The following is a 12,309-nucleotide window of genomic DNA, read 5'->3' on the forward strand; positions in this document are numbered from 1 at the left end:
AAGCCATTTCATTTGTCAACTACAGAGTTAGAGTGAAAATAGGAACATTAACTCAAGATAGTTGGTTCACCTGGGGAGGAACACCGAGCAGGTCCCAGCAAAAAGATGAAACACTCGTCTCTGGGATGGTATTTGAGGAGGTGAGAAGATGTCTTAGAGATAGGGTTACCAGATTTAGTAAAAAGCAAACAAAACAAACAACACAACAACAAACAAACAAAAACAGGACACAGTTAAATTTGAATTTCAAATAAAAAATTATCTGTGTGTGTGTGTGCGTGTGTGTAGTATTTTTAGTCAGTCCCATGGACGTACTAAATGAATCCAATGAACATACTCAGTTCAAATTTAACTGGGTATCCTGTATTTTATACCAAAGAAACCTGGGACAGCCCCTAGGAGAGCATGGCAGCAGGATGGACTGTGCGAGAGGAGCCCGACACTCTGGAACTATTTCTGGCAGGGAGGGAGCAACAGCTGAAAGAGGGCGAGAGGAGGAGGCAGAACTGGATGCCCTTGGAAAATGCTGGGTTTCCTGTAATCCTGCAGCATGCTGTCCTCCTGTATGACCGCTGTCCTCTGTGGCTGGAGGCATAAAGGACAAAGTTGCAGGAGAAAGGAGTTCTTTATCAAGCATCTCAAACTTAAAAAATAATTGGGACTGGGTAGTCAACAAACGCATGTGAAGCTACATGATTGCTCTCATCCACTTTTCTGGAAACATGAAGCTTTTTCTGGTTGAGCTTTCATTTTCTCATTTTTTAAGAGATGTGAATACCAAAAAATGTCTTTCTTTCATAAGAAAAACAACAGAGCACACATGATGCTAAATAGCAGATGTTGAGGAGACAGAAGGATGTGGTGAGGACTAGGGGCGTCCTGTCTGAAGGGGACAGTATCAAAATCCACAGAATGCACAACACAAAGAGGGAACCTAAGGTAAACTATGGAGTTCAGTTAATAATAATAATATAAGAATATTGGCTCATCAATTGTAATAAATGTCCCACACTAATGCAAGATATTAATAATAGGGAAAACTGTGCATCTGGGGAGAGGGTATATATGGGAACTCTCTGTACTTTCTGTGAAATGTTTCTGTAAACTGAAAACTGTTCTAAAATAAGCATATTAATTTTAAGAAATGAGTTTTGCTGCCAGAAAACTTTGAAATTCACTGAGGTTTTAAAACAAAATTTTACGTGAAAATAGAAACTATCTGAAAATTTTAAAAGTAATTTCACATTTATTTTGACTTTCAGCACTCAGAAAAGTAGGATTCTTGCTTTCCTGAAAGAATAGGTCATATTGCAAGTAAAAGCCTTGCCTTGTTACTCAAAATGCGGGCCGCTGACCAGCACTGCCTGGAGCTTGTTAGAAATGCAGAGTCACAGACCCCTAAGGAAGCACAAGCATCCTGCATCAGAATCTGCCCTTCAACAAGATCCTGGGGTGGTTTCCATGCACATTCAGTTTAAGAAGCGCTGGTGCAGCCGTCAGAAACACCGGCGATGATATCAGATGGACTTGGTATTGAGTCCTCACTGCCACACTCCTTCTTCTAATTCTGCCCTGTGGCAAGTTCCCTAACGTCTTTAAGCCTCAGTTTTCTTATTTCCAACACAAGGGGAGTGAGAACACCTACCTCAAAGGTTATTAGCAAGATGAATGAGCTCATGCTTGTACAGCTCGTACATGCTTGTACAGCTCGTAGCACGGTTCTGGGCAAATAAAAAGTAGTCAATAGAGGTTGAGGATTGACCTAACGACATCTAACAACGTCAACATTGGCAAACATCTAGGAAGAATTTGAATTTAGGTTAGAGTTTTGCCTCTTTAACTTCCAAGATAATTTTTTTCTAAGAAAGGAAGGAAAGAAAGAAGGAGGCAGGGGAATAAGGAAGGAAGGAAAAAAGTTCTTATCCCTTAAGGGATTAAGCATGCGAAAATCACTCCTCAGATAGCTGTATTGTTCCCTTCTACTTGTGGAAATAATTGGCATTGTTCTCTTGGAGCTCTGCGTAAAAACCAAAAGAATCAACCTGCTCCACATTGACACCACAGAAAGCAACTCATTTAGCTCTCATTTAGTCCAAATGACTCCTTGTTAGTCAGCTACTCCATCTGACTTCCCTTTTACAGAGAAGGAAGTACAAGGGTCCTCTTTGAGTCCTACTGAATAGCAGCAAAAGTGCCCGTGTGTCTCAGCACTGGAACCTGTGACCTGGCCCTGGTGCCTCTTTTGGACTCTACTATTTCTAGAAGACATTTAATGCTAAAATAATTTCCTTAAGGCGGACAGTTTAGGAAGTAGAATTGTACCTAATCTACACTGGACTTAATTATAAGAAAAGGGCTTGTATTAAACATGCCTTTTTCTGTTCTGTGTTTCTGATGCTTTGGCATCTTGAGGCCTTGACGACCCTGGAGAGACTGCCCCTCCCAGGGCTAGCCAATTACTACAGACAGTAAACTCAATAAACCCAGGCGCATGCCTTTCACATGCAAACTAACTAATCCAGAGCCCACACACACCCTTATCTCTACCTGGCTCTCACGCTCTGGACCACTATCCACCTGCCCGAATCACCCCAGGCCCAAGTACCAGGCAGTTTGGGACAGCCCCTACAGCCCAGTGCCTGCTAAAATGATTCACTCTGGCCAATCCTAAACCTGCTCACCTTGCCTCATCCTACAGAAACCAAATAAAGTTCCTCGTCCATGTTTTTCTCCTACTCCCTCTACCTTCTGACCAACCCTGGTGCTTCCCCATGTGACACCCGTGGTGTGCTGTGCCCCCTCCTCTTGGGAAATGTAACAAACTATGCATTCAGCGGCAATCATTTCCTGATCTGTTGGCCTCACCATACCCAATAATAATAAAACCTACATTTTAAAATAGGCTTTTTAAAGGTGTTTTACAGATTACAGTATTTGACAACAGAGTGATCTGTTCTGAGCAATCAAACAAATGGATACCTTAGGGTAAGTCCCTGTGATATCAGAAGTCAGAGGCTACACAGTTTGTTTTAATGGCTAGGAGGACACTCCTGTGGATCTGAATGTGGATGGTGATTCAATTGTTCATGCCAGTCAAATATTATGATGGGGTCATTTATTAATACTGTTCCTTCTGTCTCAAAAGTTCTTGTTCCTTCAATTTCTGTAGAATTCCTACTCCTTTCTTAGACTCAGCCTGAAAGCCCCCTCCTGGGTGAAGCCTCCCTCAGTCACCTCAGTTCACGTGTTGCTCTCACGTTTGGTACTCACCTCTGTCTTATGCGGTGGAGCCCTCTGGTTAGTGTTGGTTGTTGGTGAGTCTGCTCCCCTGAGACTGTGGGTTCCTGGAAAGTGGGGATTGTGCTGTTCATCTCTGTAGTCCTAGCACTCAGCCTAGATGGACGCCTAACTAGTGGTTCTGGACTAAGTAAATTAGTAGTAGAGTTATTTCTTGGGTGGTGTCTTAGTTTGTTAGGGCTGCTGTAATGAACTGCCACAGATTGGGTGGCTCAAAAGAACATAAATTTATTCTCTCTCAGTTCTGGAGGCTAGGACGTCTGAAACCAAGGTGTCAGTAGGGCCACACTTGCTCCAAAACCTCTAGGAAAGAATCCATTCTTGCCTCTTCCTTCTAGTTACCCCAAGCGTTTCTTGGCTCGTGACAGCAAAACTCCAATTTCAGCTTCAGTCTTCACAGGGCCATCTTCCCTCTGTGTCTGTGTCTGAATTTCTCTGTTCTTATAAAGACACCAGTCATAGTGGGTTAAGGGCCCACCCTACTCCAGTATGACCTCATCTTAACTAATTACATCTGCAACAACCCTATTCCCAAATAAGGTCGTGTTCTGAGACACCAGGTCTTAGGACTTCAACATATCTTCCTGGGGGACACAATTCAATCCATAATAGATAGTAAGGATCTTATGGGAAATCCCACAGAGGGCACGGTCTGTGCCTTCCATGCCTTCTTTTTACGGGAGAATTCTGATTTGGAATTAAGATCACGGGCAGCCTTAATAAATAGCAGCTGGAAATTGAACATTAGAGAAAAGAAATGAAAGAACTGTAGCAGGAAATACATCAACCTCTCAAGTGGTATAAAAGTACCACTCAGAGCTCTCTTTCTAACATTGGTTAATGAATGAAAATTAATTAACATCTTTATAATTGTTAATGGGATGAAATACCATTTACTCTTTACACAGGTCTGATCCAGATATTAGAATCATAAATATTCACTCTTCTTTCATGTTAACCACAATTTGACAATTTACCAAACGGTTAGCAGCTTGCTTTCTAATAATTTTATTAAACAACGGGAGAAAAGCAGGTTAATTAATTCTTGAGCACAGCATGGTAATATATCAGGAACGACATCGAGAGGTTGAAAGCCTAAGATGTTAGCAGCACGGGTGTCAGCATCAATGGCAGATGACATCCTCTGAGTAGACATCAGCACTTTTGACACTTGGTCACTGGCAGCCTTGCCCTGGGTAGGAGCAATGGTGGGGACATCTTGTAGACCCTGCCATGGGGGTCCCAGCAATGGTGGAAAACAACACCTTGCTAAGCTGAGCCAGTTGAGGAAGAAAATGGCAGGTGCCAACAGGTAGCAAAGAGGCCTTGACATCACACATACCAGATGCTCTCTTCAGGTCCCAGAACCATTTGGGAGGAATTTGATGAAGCAGGCATTCTAGAAATTTGGCAGAACACTGTGAGGCAGAGCCAGAAAACTGTGCGGTGGTGACATTCACCATGACATTCTTTTAACTCCAGTCTTGTCTGGTTTTGAGTTCCTGATTCTACAAAGAAAGCAAGTAACAAAGATCAACCAGAATCCCTGAGGGAGCAAAAAAGTGAACGGCACAAGGGAAGAGAGAAAGGTGATATGAAGGGAAGAAGACGGTAGAATGAGAAAAGGAAAGAGATGTCCCCAGCGACATCAAGAAGATCTAACGATGAATCAGGTGTTGGTCTTGAGAAAGGATGAGGCTGGGAAGATGTTTTAAGTGTTTCTGTCTAAGAAGCATGTTAGAGAGGTGAATAGAATTTTTGTTTAAAAGATGGGAAGGGTGTGGAGAATATCCAGTGTGTCTCTGAGAGGGTAGAGTGGTGGGAGCAAGGGTTGGGGTCTGGGGCAGCTGGTGTAGAGAAGGGGATGACTAGGGAAGGTGGAAAGGATGTGGCAGGAGGGCTGTTGACATGCTGTCCTGAATGTCCACGTATACCAGAGGAAGAGCTATTGTGCACTGTTGTGCAGGTGGGGTCCTGAACAAGGGCAGCTGGGTGAGGGGAGGAGCAGGGTTTAGAATCCACCAAGCTGTGGGCCCTGTCAAGATGGCACCCCCTTGGAGGAAGTGGAGAGGCTTTTTAAAATTCCCAAAGCACCATGTGTACTAGCATAGTCTTGGCCGATAGCACTTTCTCTGGTCATTTTTTGACACCTGGGCCACTAATGCTTCTTCCTTCTTTGTCTCCCCTATTTGGAAACATCTTCCATCTACCCCTACCCATTCTGTAATGCCTTGGGCCTGTGCTTATTTTCCCAATCAGCCCTACCTGAAAGAAAGAATCAACACAGACTTAAGAAAGATTTATGCTGCGTCTCCATCTCAAGCTTCCCTATCAGGTACTGCTGAGTACCTTTCCTGCCTTAACATCCAGGCCTTGCTTTCTCCATTGACCAGAATCTTCAGAGTAACTTGTATGTTCAGGGCTCAGTCATTCTTTGTTCTCAACAAGCTCTTCATAACATTCACTCCCAGTTGACTTCCATGCTTCCCTGTGAGGAAAGGTTATTTGAAGGCTTTGTCTTCACCTCTCTTAGGCTAATGCTTTCTCTTTTAGGTCTTGGATCCATCTGAATACTTGTAAAACTACGAGCTGTCTCTCCACAACAGTGCACAGATTTGCACATACATTTTCAGTAGTTTCCAAATTCTGTAAAACTCAGTCATAGCACTCCCTACGAAGGTAAGTCCCAGCTCTAGAGATCATTTGAGGTAGTTGTAGAGTCCTGTATGTTGTATCTTGTAATTAATTTCTCTTTTGTAGAAGCCAGTCTCAAACACAAAACAAAAACTTGATGTAACCAAATATCTGTGGTACCCAGAAGCATTTGTATTTGCTGCCAGTGCTTGAAGAATGCTGTCCTACAATTTCACTCTAGTCTATCTCCTGGTCTCCAACTTCATACCCTGGGTTCAGGCCTTAGCCATTTCTGACCTGGTTTATTAGATACGGCCTCCTCATTTATTATCCCCATTCTTACCCTCCCTTCATTCCATGTTCCACTCTGGCTTCCAGAGTGATCTTTGTAAAATAAAATTCAGATGCCATTTCCTTACTTAAAACTGTTCAAGGACTCCCCCGTTGCTTACAGCTGCTATGTGATTGTACACTTGTGACCACCAATCCCTTATAGATCAAAAAGTGTAAAGCTTTGATCAATGTGTAAAATCTGGTTTTGCTCTAACTGAGACTACATGATGATCAGAGAGAATGTGGAGCTGAGAGGGTCATGCAATTCAGTGCAGACTCAGGTAGAGCTTGCTGACACTGACATCAAGCCAGGCCAAAAGAAAGTCCACACGTCTCCTGGAACTGCAGGATCCTTCTTTGGGGAGTGAGAACAGTAAATGGGTCTCCCTAAAGAGCAACCCAGTGCTGAAGGATGACCAGTCACACTCTCATAATTCTACTTTAGCTTTTTTGTCCAAATCTCTGCAAAATGGGATTCTTTTAATAACAGAAGATTCTAAAATTCTAATAAGAGAAGATTCTTCCCTTATAATCTTCTATAATCTTATAATGTGTGAAAAACGGAAAAATTTCATTCTCTTGAACATAAAATGAGGCTTATAGTTTTTCCTCCTAACATTTCTAAAATATGTAAAATAGATCAACATCCTAGACCCTGAGACAAGGGTTTATTTGGGAGGTGAATGGCAGAAGCATGGTGAGGGGTGGAGATGTGAGATGGGGAAGGAAAGAGAGCTGCTAACAGGCACATTGATGAGGGGTTGCAGCTGTGGGCAACTGGACTCTGTTTGCTAGGGCTTCTGAAAGAAGGTGAAGAAAAAACCTGAGCTTTGTCTCTCTGAGGGTTGAGGAAGCAGGAGTATTTTCTGACTAACAGCCTTCTTTCATTGTTTGAGGGGTGCCTGTGGGCACTCCTTGGTACTTTTGGCTGATCCCTTGTGCAGGCTGAAGAATATATTTTCACCACCAGAAAAAGCCCTCAGAGAAACACACTGGGATGTGAGGGAACTGTCTGAGGTGACTTCCCAAATGGCCTGAGGGGATAGGGGCCAACCAGTTGGTTATAAATAGGCTTAAGACTCATCTCTTTACAATGTAAATCAATTTACAATTATGATTTTGAATAATTATGGTACTTCATCTTATTATTAGACTATAAATATCCATTTATATATATATTTACACACACAATATTGTATATCTTTATGTATTTTTTAAACTTGATGTGTTACCATGTTTTTCATTCAGATCTCTACTGTAGACTCAAAAATTATTGAAAACCGTTGGCTTGAAGACTAGCAAGCAAAACCCTAGCATGATATTCGAGTCCCTCAGGATCTTTTCCCAGCTTTGTCTTCCTCTTCTGCATCCTGTCCCTCAAGCGCTTTATGACCCAACGTGACAAAATCCTTATTGTGTTGTTTCATGCTCCCAGGCCTTTTAACATGCTGGTTCTTCTTCCTATGCTGTTTTTTCTTATTTATCCATCCTTTAAAGCCCAATTCAGTCATCTTGTCTCCTGTGCAGTCCTCCCTGGCTGTCTGCCTCCCAACAGTTATTCCCTACTACATCTTGAATGCGCTTTTTTCGCATGCACCTTGTTGTTCTGTAGCTATTTATATACGTCTCTGCAATCAGACTGCATGAATATCCATGTTTTATATAAATTTATATCCCCATCACCTACCATGAACTTGACATATGATCGCTACTTAATGAATATTATTTAACTAAATTGAACTATATTTCCCAGCTCCTTGTAATAAGCTACATTGCCTCAGAGTTCAGTAGGTAAATTCATTCAAGCTTATAAAGCCAAGGTCAAAAGAAATAACAAAGGCAAGCAAATCTATATTTATTTTTCTTCCATTGTGGTAAAGAGTTTGGATTTTATTCTAACAGCAAAGAAAAGGCATTGGAAGGATTTCGGCAGAGGAGTCACATGATCCAGTATGAATGTTAAATATATCACTCTGGTATGCTTTCATTTTGATACTCAAGAAAGCATTGTTCATGGGTATTAAGCCGTTTATACCACACATATTATGCTAAAACAAGTCCACATCATTGAAATCTTGAGAAATGATTAGAAAAAGAAATTTAAATATGGCAAATCAGACAAAGGAATTACTCTGCCGCCTTCATATTCTCCCTTACGTGAGTTTTCTATGGGGAACTCATAACCTTCCCAGAATAGTATTTCACCTAAAACATAGAAGTATGTCTTTTAAGTCTTTAGCTGAAAACCTAATGGCAATTCACAAGGTAAAAAGTATACAATGTCCTAATAATAAACTTGTTGGAAGTTTAAAAAATGTGCAGCATTCTTTTTATTGTATGTCATCCTCAGGGCTTCTGCAGGCTCTGCCAGATGAGGTGCCAAACAGCAGGATGACAGCCTGATCCAATCTTCCCATGCTCAGGAAGATGAACCTCCAGAGTGTTCCTGAGAGGGGCTGGCCCTGTGGCTGAGTGGTTAACTTCACATGCTCTGTATTGGCAGCTCAGAGTTTGGCCAGTTTGGATCCTGGGCGCGGACGTGGCACCGCTTGTCAGGCCATGCTGAGGTGGTGTCTCACATAGCACAACCAGAAGGACCTACAACTACAAGATAAAACTATGTACTGGGGGGCTTTGGGGAGAAAAAAAACAAAGAAAGAAACAAACGAAAAACAAAAAGAAGATTGGCAACAGATGTTAGCTCTGGTGCCAATCTTTTAAAAAAAAAAAAAAAGAGTGTTATTGATAGAACGCTAAGCCAGACAGAACCTCTTGATTCTCTGTGTCAAAAGTCACTGTCTTACATTCCCCACTCTGCGACCACCTCTGAGTGGACACCTTTCTTGACCTCTTGTTCACTAGCCTTTGCCTGGGCTTAGACATTTCTACTATGATAATGCCTAGAACACACAGCATTGACCGGGATTTCAGAGTGAAAACAATCCTTCAAGGAAAACTGAACATGAATAGCTAAACTTTAACTGTATTTTAGTACATTATCCATACAGCAGTGCTTCCCTGACTTGGTGCTCTGTTTGGTGGCGTTCTGAAGAAGCAGCATGGAGAAGGTGAAGAGCCAGTGACATCTGCTGCAGTGTGATCTTGGCCCTGGTTTAACTTGTCTGACTCCAGTTTTGTCATAAACCATGAAGATAATAATACTTGCCACACAGGGCCGGTTAGGAAGTTTAGAGATGGTGTATAGATAGCACTTGGCACATAATAGATGCTGAACTAATGATAACTTTTGTTGCTATCATATTTGCCAAATCTGCCTCTCCATAGCATTAATAATATCTTTCTAATCATGAAGGAATAAGTTAGAGTTGCAATCTCTTTCTTCTCTTTGGTGTATTTATTCTATCATCCACTTGGTTATGCATTTTCCCTTTTCCCACAAAACAAGTCATCCCTCCCCAAGGGAGATGTCAGAACTCATGTTTCAAGCTTTCTTTGAAGCTAAGGTATATTTGATTGGGAGGCTGTAAATCGGGCTTCCATTTTTTGCTGGTACAGGAGACAGGAGCAGCAGTGGTGATGATTTTCTAGTGTTTGTAAGGTTGAGTTTTGGAAGCAGAAGAAGCCCGTGTGACAGAGCTACCAGTAGTTGCAGTGGAATCAAGTTCCTGGTGTTAGGGAAATTTGATGGTGTGATTTGAGGCTTTGTTCCTCAGCCTTAAGAGTCTTCCACTTAATATCCTATATTAAGCTCTCCTTTCTGCTGTATCTAGCCAGATTCCAGTGGATTCTTGCTTTTTGTTTGTTCATTTTATCTTGTTTTCAAGTAAACTTTTTATTTGGAATAATTTTGGATTTACAGAGAAGTTGCAAAGCAATTTGCAAAGTTAGAGAACATTCCACAAAATCACCCTCACATCTTACACCAGTTGCAAGTTTGGAGGTCCCCAAGACCATCCTTAGTTTTGTTTTGTTTTTTAATCAATTAATTAATTTATTAGTTTTTTGAGGAAGTTTAGCCCTGAGCTAACATCTGTCACAAATCCTCCTCTTTTTGCTGAGGAAGATTGGCCCTGAACTAATGTCCGTGCCCATCTTCCTCTACTTTATGTGTGGGACTCCTGCCACAGCGTGGCTTGACAAGCAATGCGTAGGTCCACACCCAGGATCTGAACCAGTGAACCCCGGGCTGCTGAAGCAGAACGTGCAAACTTAACCACTGCACCACTGGCCCAGCCCCAGCCCATCCTCAGTTTTGATAATTCGCTAGAAGGATCAAAGAACTCACTGAAATCTGTTATACACTCAGCTACAGTTTATTACAGCTAAAGGATACAATCTAAAATCAGCCAAGGGAATTGATGCATGGAGCAGCATCCTGGGAAGTTCAAAACACGGAGCTTCCAGTTACCTTCTCCTGGAGTCTTGGATATCATTAACTTTCCTGGCAACGATGTGTGACAACACACATGGAGTATTGCCAACCAGCGAAGCTCAACCTTGGTGTCCAGAGGTTTTATTGGTCACGTAGACCAGTTGGCTGTCCACATGGCTGCCCTCAGTCTCCAGCTCCTCAGGAGGCTGAGCTAATACGGTGTGACCTAAAGCCCTCACTCTAAATCACATATTAGACTATCTGTGTGGCCTGACGCCCCCAGGTAAATAAAGACACTTTTATTAGGCAGGACATTCTTCAGACTTCTATGGGCCAGGTTAGATTCTTTACAGCAAACAAATCTAAATAAAAGTTTAGCTATGCCTCATATCAGTACCGACATGAAGCCACTGTTTGGTTGTAGTAGCTACCATTTAAGTATCTTATATATTTTAGGTCATTTACAAGCATTATTTCCAATTATTGCAGCAATATTTTAAAGTAGCTGTTAGGATATTTTATAGAATGAAATAACTGTGGATATTTTATAGAGATGAAGGATAAACGTACCCAAAGTCACCAAGATAATAAGTCATAGAATCATATTTCAGAGCCAGCCCAGACACCAAAGCCTATCCTCTTTTCATTTCATCACATGGATTCCTGCAAGGGGCTGGCCTTCCTGTGTGATGGAAGCATTTGCCCGGACTCTGCAAAGTACAGACAAGACTGATGACTGTTGCCCACTCTGATAAATTCTGATTAGTCATGCACAATTTTTGTATCAGTCTGCAAACTTGTATTATCCTTATGCACATGAACATTTTTTAAAACTGGTTGACATGTTAATACAAATGGCATTAGTATATAGCAAAGTTCCTACCCCTGTTATTTTTGCTATAACTTTTCTTCAGCTTATTTGAATCTTATTCCTTTCTCCCTTCACAAACTTCAGTTACATGCTCATCGTTAGTATTTAAAATATTTCATACTCATCTCTTGTCAATAAATAAATTTGATTTTCTACTGCCTTAGGGAAGGCCATCGACTTTCCAACGTGCTTGTTTGGGATTTGTATAAGTTGAGAGCTCATTTTTAATTCTCATTTTGTTTTAGAGAAAACAAAAGATTGGCTCCCCCAGCACCTTCCTCTGCCTCAGGAGCCGGAAGCTTAATCTAAGCCCTTGGCTCAAAGGTGTAGCAGACAATTGCTGCTGAAAAAGCAGAGCTCCAGGAGTGGTGTTCTCAGTGTTGGGTGGTTAATTAGTAAGTGCTAAGCATCAGGCCCTGCAGGGCACTGGTAATGAGATGAAACTAATACCAGGTCAGACAACAAGAACTATACATTCTCAACAATTAAAATAGATTTAAATAAAGCTGAGCCAGGAAGGCTGACAGAGAAAATCTACATGTGCACATTTCCAAGGAGATGGCAATTAAATTAACTCCTACCCACTACATTTTAAGATGAGAAAACAGGAGCATGATGATGTTAGGTAGCAATATTAATAACAGCAGCAACAACAGCTACTACTTATTAAGAGGTTCCTGGGTAGCAGGTGCTGTATTAAACACATTCTACCATTTTCTCCTCACAAGAACCCTAAGATAAGAATGATTATAGCCTTTCTCTGGAAATTGAGGACTGAGTTTGTAGAGGTTAAGCAACTCACCCAAAATTATACAATTGCTAAATGATGGAAACATGATTT

At 41.6% G+C, this 12,309-nt stretch overlaps 1 long non-coding RNA gene across 1 annotated transcript; it reads right to left on the bottom strand.

Moving 5' to 3' along the window:
- Positions 1-341: 341 nt before the first annotated feature.
- Positions 342-3,714, bottom strand: LOC139083112 (uncharacterized). Its single transcript, XR_011539680.1, has 4 exons — positions 3,640-3,714; positions 3,271-3,344; positions 1,646-1,721; positions 342-585 (listed from the first exon to the last, which is right to left on the bottom strand). It is a non-coding gene; the product is annotated as an uncharacterized lncRNA (long non-coding RNA).
- Positions 3,715-12,309: the final 8,595 nt, after the last annotated feature.

The sequence above is a fragment of the Equus przewalskii genome, chromosome 4, assembly GCF_037783145.1.
Source record: "Equus przewalskii isolate Varuska chromosome 4, EquPr2, whole genome shotgun sequence".
NCBI classification, from domain to species: Eukaryota; Metazoa; Chordata; class Mammalia; order Perissodactyla; family Equidae; genus Equus; species Equus przewalskii.